The sequence below is a fragment of the Bos mutus genome, unplaced genomic scaffold, assembly GCF_027580195.1.
Source record: "Bos mutus isolate GX-2022 unplaced genomic scaffold, NWIPB_WYAK_1.1 CTG215, whole genome shotgun sequence".
Lineage (NCBI taxonomy): Eukaryota > Metazoa > Chordata > Mammalia > Artiodactyla > Bovidae > Bos > Bos mutus.
This window is the reverse complement of record NW_027219607.1, coordinates 298,105-307,238: the sequence shown is the minus strand read 5'-3', so window position 1 is coordinate 307,238 and position 9,134 is coordinate 298,105. Positions and strand designations below refer to the sequence as shown.

The window sequence follows — 9,134 nt, the reverse complement described above, 5'->3', positions numbered from 1 at the left end:
CCTGTATAAATGAAATCTCAGTATAAACAACACACACACTGAGCCGAAAACCCAACATTTTAACCTAGACTGCAGGTGGATCTTGGTGGCTTTCTGCGGGAACTGCCTGAAGTCAGAAAACATGATTACAGAAGTAACATTAAAGACATAGAAAGAAGTAAATCAGGGGTGAGTAGATAGAAGATCTCATGCCTCCTGCCAGGAAGATAGAAAAAAAGATGTAAACAAACCAAAAAAAATCTCTCTGAGATAGCCAAATCCTTTACAGGAAAGGACCAGATTCTGCTTTTGGACACTTCCGTCTGTGTCCCCGAGGGGGTGCACCGTTCCAGGAGGTACTGCAATACCAGGTCGATGCGTGGAGTGGACGGAGCAAGCTCCTATTCCAACTCCCTGCTCCAAAAACCCATTTAATATATTGTCCTCGGATAGAGGACGTATCAGATATTAAACTGATAAGAACAGATACTACACTTGATCTTAGCCAAAAGGCCGAGAAGCGATAGTGTGGCACCGCCCGCCGCTGTCACCGTCCAGCTGTCGTGCACGTTGCACTCAGTGTGACCGGGTCCCCACTCACTCCAGGTCTCCCTTCCTTTGCCTCGTTGACAGTGTTATGGCGGCACTACACCAGACTCTCGAGCAGAAGTTGGATTCTCCACATTGTAAAAGAGAAATCCCGCATCTGCCGTGACTTTGTGGTTCTCGGGCGGAATCTGTATCTGCATGCCCCGCCCTCTGTGGCCAAGAAGGCGTGGCTCCGGCGGGACCGCAGCGCCCTGGGGACGGCCTCGGGGCGGCGGCAGGGGAGCTCCTCATTGGTGCTGGTGGAGAGGAGAGACCCGACCGGTGCGGGTGCGGGGTGGCCGACGAGAGGGACCCGTGCGACGAGCTGTCGCAAGACAAGGTCGCAAGACTGATTCGCCAGAAACGTCCGGACTGCAGTGTGTTACTCAGGCTTCCTCCTGCGGAGAGAGGGGCTCCGTAGGGTCGGGTGTGTGGAGGGGGCTTCCCTGCCAGGCGGAAGGCGGATGGCCCACAGTGGGGAAGGGAGGGGGCGTGTGGATGCGGAGGGCGGGGCCGGGCCGCGGGAGGGGTTCACTCCAACTCCAGCGCCCTTGTCCTTCGGTGCTTCTACAACCAAACCGATCCCGGGCCTCCTACCGAAAGCTCCCTCCGCCTAGACCCTCGTTTCCCTGCCCCTCATCAGCTGTGGGCTTCGCTGGTGGCTCAGATTGTCAAGAATCCGCCTGCAAGACAGGAATCACGGGCTCGATTCCTGAGTCGGAAAAATCCCCTAGAGGAGGAAATGAAACCCACGACTGTGTTCTTGCCTAGGAAATCCCATGGACGCAGGAGCCTGGCGGGTCACAAGGACCCAAACAGCTGGACACAGAGACTAAACAACAGGAAACATTCTATTGATCTGAGCCGTCACAGCCACTAACCACATGCAGCCAGGGAACTCTGGGCTGGTGGTTTCTCCCAATTCAGAGGTACTGAAAGTGGAAAAAACACATGGGGATTTAAAACTTAATATTAAAAACTGTAAAAAATCTCTGTAATGATGATATTAATTACATATTGAAATGATATTTTAGATATTGTGTTTTATTTGTGGGGGGTTTGCAAGGGTTTGCCAGAACCGGAAGAGGGATGGAACCCCTGCCCTTGTCATTGGAAAGCATGGAGTTCTAACCACTGGACCACCAGAATTTGAGAAATCTTGAGTAAAGAACGTATTAAACTTAATTTCACTCACTCCTCTTTATTTTTTATATGCCTTAAGAATATTTAAATTTACCTGGGCAAGGGAATTCCTTGGTGCTCCAGTGGTTAGGCTTCAGTATTTTCAGTGCAGGAGCCCAGGTTCCATCCTTGGTTGGAGAACTGGGATCCCAAAAGCCACACAGCGTGGCCTAAGGGGAGAAAGTTATGTTTGTGACATGTATTTCTTGAAAGCATTGTTACAGATGGAAGTGCTGAGAGGCTAAGAAAGTTGCCTAATGTGAAAAGAAGTCAGGAGTTGCATTCAAGCATCCTGCTAACCAGGGGTCCTGATATTCTAACTGGGGATGATAAGAATGCCTCTCTGATGCGGGTACTAGTGAATCTACCCGTGGAAATGAAAGCACAGGGGGATGTCTTGATGAGTATACCCTAGGGAAAGTTACTTCTTGCCTGTAAAATAGGCATTTGATTCCAATTTACAGTCTTGTGAACTATCTCTGCCTACTCACCCTGAGGATTCCTGTTTCATATCCCACTTTCCCTGGTCTTATGTTTCTGCTGGGCTGCCAAGTTGCTTTGACACCCATGATGCTCACGTGGCATAGATACACATGTGGATATGGACACAGACATAGAATATGAGTATATTCACAAATATACAGCCATTAGTCCTGTATTGTCTTTCACCTTGATGGTAAATATTTTGTTTGCAGGTGTATTATCAGCACCTATGGTAGTGCTCTGAACGTACTTGACTCTTGATGAATAAGTGTTGAATGAATGGTTGAGGGTCCAATGAGATAATGTATAATGTGCTTAGCTTGGGCCTGACAAATTCCTCAAATTTCTTGATCAGAAATTCTGGAAGAAGACCCCAGCTCTGTTTTTATCAAGTCCTCTACATGATACTGGCAAATTCCCAAATTTGAGCATGCATCCATTCAAAGATATGCCCCCCGCAATGTGGGTCAAACAACATGGATGACTTGACAGAAATCTATGAAATTAAGAAGCTGAATCAGGGACTTTCTGGTGGTCCAGTGGTTAAGTATTCGCCTCCCTATGCTGGGGACACAGTTTGATTCGTGGTCTGGACCTAAGATTCCCCCATGCTTCAAGGCAACTAAGTCTGAGTGCTCAGGAGCCTGTGTGCCACAACCAAGACCGGATACAGCCAGATAAGTAAATTCTATTTTTTTTTTTCTTTTTTTTTTTTTAATTAAACCTATAAATTCTCTGGGGATTGGCCCCTATTGTGAACGTTCTAAAGAATCTCTCAGCTTGGATAACTGGCCGACAGCGAGTTCCCTGCAGAGCGTGAGCCTGATTCTCTCCCCCCAACTCACCTCTCTGTCTCTCTCCAGTGGGCTTGTTCCTCCTCCCTCAAAGTTGTTAGCTATTGCTCCCATGACACTGTCACCCTCTTGGGGCTCTGGCTGCTGTTTCTTGCTGATCACCTAACAGCCCTCCTGAGGCCAAGGTCTCCCCAAGTGCCCATGTCCTGTGTAGATGGATGCTGGAATCTGTCCCCATGTGGATCTGTCTCCTAAGACATTACAATCTGCTGCAACTGCCTCTTCATAACCTTCTCCACCCTCCAGCCTCCTCCAGCCTCTGCCTTCCCAGCACCAGCTATTAGGCCCTTGTAAAAGCATAAGACAGAGAAGGCAATGGCACCCTACTCCAGTACTCTTGCCTGGAAAATCCCATGGACGGAGGAGCCTGGTGGGCTGCAGTCCATGGGGTCTCTAAGAGTCGGACACGACTGAGCAACTTCACTTTCACTTTCATGCAGTGGAGAAGGAAATGGCAACCCACTCCAGTGTTCTTGCTTGGAGAATCCCAGGGACGGGGGAGCCTGGTGGGCTGCCGTCTATGGGGTCGCACAGAGTCGGACACGACTGAAGTGCCTTAGCAGCAGCAGCAAAAACATAAGAAATGTCACTGAAATCAAATTTCCTGCTCAGAAAATGTTCATTTACATTTGATCTTACCTCCACAAAAACCATTTGAAAAGGGTGGCTTTTCCATTCTCAACCTCAAACTGAAGTGGAGGTCCTGTCTGAAAGGATGACTCCAGGGGAATTCCCTGGCAGTTCAGAGGTTAGAACTCCACGCTTTCACTGCCAAGGGCAAGGGCTCAATACCTGGTAGGGGATTTAAGATCCCACAAACTGGGTGGCATGGCCAGAAAAAGAAACAAACAAAAAGACCCCAGAAGGAAAGAAAGGAACCTGTCCAACTTGAGTGAAGTCAGTGAGTGAAGTCGCTCAGTCGTGTCCGACTCTTTGCGACCCCATGGACTATAGCCTAACCAGGTTCCTCCGTCCATGGGATTTTCCAGGCAAGAATACTGGAGTGGGTTGCTGCCGGGGACTAGCCCCGGTGGATCCAGGGAATTCGAAGGGAGACGGCTTTGGTGATCAGGAAACAACAGCTTACTTAAATGTTAAAGATATAAAGAGTGGTTAAATAAGGATAGCTCAGTGAGAAAATTTAGTGGAGAAAAGAGGCTGAATAATTCAGCCAGAAAGTGAGAGAAAGAAAGACATGGGGAGACCAAGCTTCGGTGAACAAGGCCCACACCTTATTTTCCAAAGTAGTTTTTATACCTTAAGTTATGCATAGAGGATAATGGGGAAAGGGGTAGAGTCATGCAGTAAGCCAGGCTTTCTTCCTGCAAACTTATCATATGCAAAAGTTTAGGTGATTTGCATCATCTTCTGGCCCGGAGACCTGTTAACATTTTAAGACCCTTTCTTCAGAAAACTTATTTTTCTCTAAAGGTGATTAGTCAGGCGCCACCCTCCAAAAGCATTAGATAAAGTTGCATTCCTATAGGGCAAAGGTGTGGTGGGCTATAACAACAAAAAGAATTAACTCAAGGGTCCAAGGTTACAAACATTAAAGCTACTACTTACACCAAGTATATTAATCAATACACTGCCAGGGACACAGCAGGTAAGGGATATGGAGACTTAGCAGCAAACATTGGCCCAACAAGTGAAAAACCCTTCACCAATACAATTTCTAATCAATCTTTTAACTGCTCAAAGGAATCTGTATTTAGACAGTTTAGAACATCTCATGCCTCTCACAGTTGGGAGGCTCTGAACATCACATGTGGCTGGAAAAACCTATTCAGGCAGGCTAGAGGACTTCCAAAGGAGTTTGTAGGTTGAAACACTATCACACCCAGGAACTTTATTAACTGGAGCTGTAAGGTAATTCTTTTTTCAGAGAGAGGTAGTGGGGGACAGCCCCCCATAAAGTCAGAGGTGTAGGTGAGAGCACAAAGCAGAAAATAGGCAGACTCTGGTTTTGGGGGTAGATGCTCGAGAATTTCCAGGGGGACTCCTGAGGCTCGATCCCGCCTTTGCGTATGCCGAGCCTCCTTCCTCATGACCTTTGCCACGGGTGGAGTTCCTCACGCTGGCTCCCGGCAGGTTGCCATTTCCTTCTCCAGGAGATCTTCCCGAACCAGGGATTGAACCCAGGTTTCATGCGTCGTAGGCAGACACTTTACCGTCTAAGCCACCAGGGAAGATCCAACTTGACTCCTCCCCTTTTCTTCAGACTTAGGCAGTGACAGACTCATCCACCAGGGGGCAGCATCTGCTCCTTTTCCGCCCTGGCCTGAACTCTGGGACTTGGTTTTGGATGAGTTGCTTCTGAATGGGCCCCTGGCCAGAGAAAAGGGTCTCTAAGACCCCCTTCCCACAATTTTTCTTTCTTTTTTTTTTTTTCACACTCAGACTAATTAGTAGGTTGTGTTTTCCCCATTTTATATATTAATTAATTTATTTATTAATTAATTTATTTATTTTTGACCTTGGGATGTTAGATCCCCAACCAGGGATGTAACTTGTGCCCTGTGCTGTGGAAGAAGAAGAGAATTGTAACCAGTGGACAGCCAGGGAATTCCCTCTTTGTTTTATTCTTGAGGAAGCATAGGTGGGATTCGAAATATGGCTCTTTGTGATTTCCAGTCTGAAGCCGCTCCTGGACCTCCACTCCCCTCCCCATCCCTCTACCTGCAGACTCCTCTCCTCCCTTCAGTTGTGCACTCAGGTACTTGGTTGAGATGCTGTGGAGACAAGGATGTCCTCAGCTGCTTCCCAGGTGAGCTCCACCCATCCTGTACTTTCCCCTATTCCAGAGCCTGGGCTGTTTTGGGGAAAGCGACCTGGAATCATCTAAGGTCCTCATTGCATGCAGAGGAAACCAAGGCTCCCAGGGCGAGGTGGCTTTTCCAAGGCAGTTTACTTGACAGGGCAAGACTCATGATGACTATCAGTCCAGGGTTCAACCCACCAGGCTTTGGTGGGGGTGGGGACAGCCTCTCTCTCCAGTTCCATCCCTCCCATGGCCTCTGATTTTCTCCTCCAAGAACTCTCTCCTCCCCAGTAAAGTCGTGAGGGTTCAGTATTACCAGACCTTTCCTGAACGTGCAGGGTTTTATAGGTATCCCTCCCAACCCCCAAGGTCTCAAGGACCACAGACCAGGAAACTCCCAGTTAAGGCTGGGTGCTTGGTTCCGACACTCAAGGAACTTCTTGAGTATATTTAGTCAATCCATCATGTAGTCATGAAACATGGAAGATGTTCTGATTGCCTACTGTGTGGCCAGCACCGTGCTGGGCATTGCAGAGCTGTGGTTGTGAAGAACCAGCTTCTGGGCTCAGCGCTTAGTCTGGTGGGGATCCAGCTCTGACGAAGAACATCAGTCAGCAACTGGAATCTGACCCAGGACAAGGAGCCAATGGGAGGAACTAGATATGTGCCAGCTAGTCTGTCCTTCTGTCTGGAATTCTTCCTTGACTCTTGGCCAATTAATCTTGCCTCTGATGTCACCATTGGAGAGGCTTTCATGAGCACCTCTCCCCCATGTAAAATAGCTCTCTCACCAGTCACTCTCCAGCATATTTCCCTGTTTCCCTTCATGGCTTGTATCACTATCTGAAATGAGCCTCTTGAGTCATTGTGTGTCTCTCCCACTTCCTCTTTATAATGTCCATTTCATGAGGGCAGGCACTGAGACCTTCAACCTGACGGGCACTCCATCTGTGAATGCTTAAAGTAAGAATGTTCAAATATTCTCTGTAGCGTATCCTCCAATGCACTATGTTCTGGGCTGTGATCTTGTGGACAGAAAGGGCTGCAGAGGTGAGGCTGCCAGGAAATAAAATGATCACTAATGGAGGAAGGCTCCCTGGGCCCCAGGCTGGATTTGGAAGTGGGGACTGGAGTTCCCATTTAAAGGAGACTGGACTTGGGTAAGCCCACAACCTGGAGTTGTCCTGACAAACTGGGCCCCTTCCTTCACCCCCAACTTGCCCCACTACCTCCTTCCCATTTGTTCATCAACACCTTTCCTGGCGAAGGCAAAGGATGAAAGGTGGGGTGAGATTGCCAGTTTCAGCACCCTTATCAGATAATCAAATGACAATTTCCTTCTTGGGTGTGAGGCCCAGGAAATGTAGATGTTTTCTGTTGTACAACGATTGTTCACAGCTCATTTCTGCTAATTTCTATCTGGGTGACTTTGGACAAGCTTCTTAATCTTTCTGTTCTTCAGTTTCTTCTTTTAGGAAAAGCACACTTGGGTGGAATCTTGAATTTAAAAAATTCCCAGAGCTGAGAGTCTTCCCCTGGGGACTCCAGCAACCCTGAACCGTTTCAAAGTTCTGTTAGGTGTTGAGAGCAGTGCCTTGTCACTGGATAAAAGAAATAATCCAGTAGTAAAGACAAACAAAACTACTAAGGGAGCTGAAAACAGCCTTATTACAGTGCTTTGAAATATAAAAGAGAAATTTAACATAAAATTGGTGCATGGATATAGTCCTTACAAGAAATAGTACTCCTAATTAAACTGCCCAAACAAGAAAATAGAATAACACACATTTGCAAAACAAAACAGAAAGCCCCATATAGATCTGTACCCAGTAACAAAAAGATGAGGAAGACATTGAAAAAGATGTAACAAGTGTATTGTTCATACTTTCTCGTTTCCCTGAGAGGGGTGCATGATTACTGGAAGTACTGCAAGACAAGGTCTGTCTGTGGAGTGAACAAAGCAAGCTCCTATTCCCACTCCCTACTCCAAAAACCCACTTAATATATTGTCCTCAGATAAAGGGCATATCACATATTAAACTGATAAGAAGATACTACACTTGATCGTAGCCAAGAGGCGGAGAAGCGATGCCATAGGCTCTGTCCTAGCTATCACCGTCCTCCCTTCAGCTCCAGTAAATGCACGGTGAGCGCCCCAACCCTCAGTGGACATTTCTGGCTTACTCTCCTATGTCTGTTCCAGAACAGTGAAACTGCACTTGTTCTCTACAACATTCACATCCCTTTTTGCACCCCTGCCCATCTTTCCGCAGAGGAGGGCCCTAATTTACATGCCCCGCCCCTCAGGGGCGTGACCACCACCGTCCAGCTCTCGGCACCGTCGGTCCTCCTGGCCCCGGCCGCTCTGCAGAAGCTGCTGTGGCGCTGGAGGTCGCTGTGTTCGCCGCACACTTTCCAGCTCCGGGGAAAACGCAGGAGTTTTGCAGTTGGCCGCCTCAGGGGGTCGATGGAGGGAGCTGCAGCACGAGACCGGCCGGCTTGCTCGCAAAACAAATCCTGGGTCATCATGACTGTGCATTTGGGAAATTAGGGTTTGTCGGGGGCCGCCAGGCAGACAGAGCCCAGAGTTTGAGCAGAGAGAGAATTACGAGGGCGGGGGAGGGGAGAGGCAGGAACCGCCTTGCCTGAGAACGGGTCTCCGTCCCCCTCGTAACGGCTAGGCTCCTTAACTGAGACCCCGGGGTCACCAGGCGGGCGCACTTGTCTTTCCTCCGTTCTCCGCTAAGCCGCTAGAGAGCTGCAGGGTCTGTGAAACTATCACAGTCACCCCTCCTCCTAACCGACTCTCTGCCGCCGCTGCTGCTGCTAAGTCGCTTCAGTCGTGTCAGACTCTGTGTGATCCCAGAGACGGCAGCCCACCAGGCTTCCCCGTTCCTGGGATTCTCCGGGCAAGAACACTGGAGTGGGTTGCCATTTCCTTCTCCAATGCATGAAAGTGAAAAGTGAAAGTGAAGTCGCTCAGTCGTGTCCGACTCTAGTGATCCCATGGACTGTAGCCTACCAGGCTCTTCCGTCCATGGGATTTTCCAGGCAAAAGTACTGGAGTGGGATGCCATTGCCTTCTCCGAACTGACTCTCTAATTCAGTCGAAAGAAAGTCGCTCAGTCGTGTCCGACTCTTTGCGACCCCATGGCCTGTAGCCTACCAGGCTCTGCCGTCCATGGGATTTTCCAGGCAAGAATACTGGAGTGGGTTGCCATTTCCTTCTCCAGGGGATCTTCCCGACCCAGAGATTGAACCAGGGTCTCCCGCATTGTAGGCAGACG

At 48.7% G+C, this 9,134-nt stretch overlaps 2 non-coding genes across 2 annotated transcripts; both read right to left on the bottom strand.

The window, feature by feature from the left end:
• Nucleotides 1-313: 313 nt before the first annotated feature.
• Nucleotides 314-504, bottom strand: LOC138986846 (U2 spliceosomal RNA). The gene has a single exon (XR_011463467.1). It is a non-coding gene; the product is annotated as a U2 spliceosomal RNA (small nuclear RNA).
• A 7,244-nt stretch (nt 505-7,748) lies between these two features.
• Nucleotides 7,749-7,937, bottom strand: LOC138986848 (U2 spliceosomal RNA). Its single transcript, XR_011463469.1, has one exon. It is a non-coding gene; the product is annotated as a U2 spliceosomal RNA (small nuclear RNA).
• Between the last annotated feature and the right edge of the window lie 1,197 nt (nt 7,938-9,134).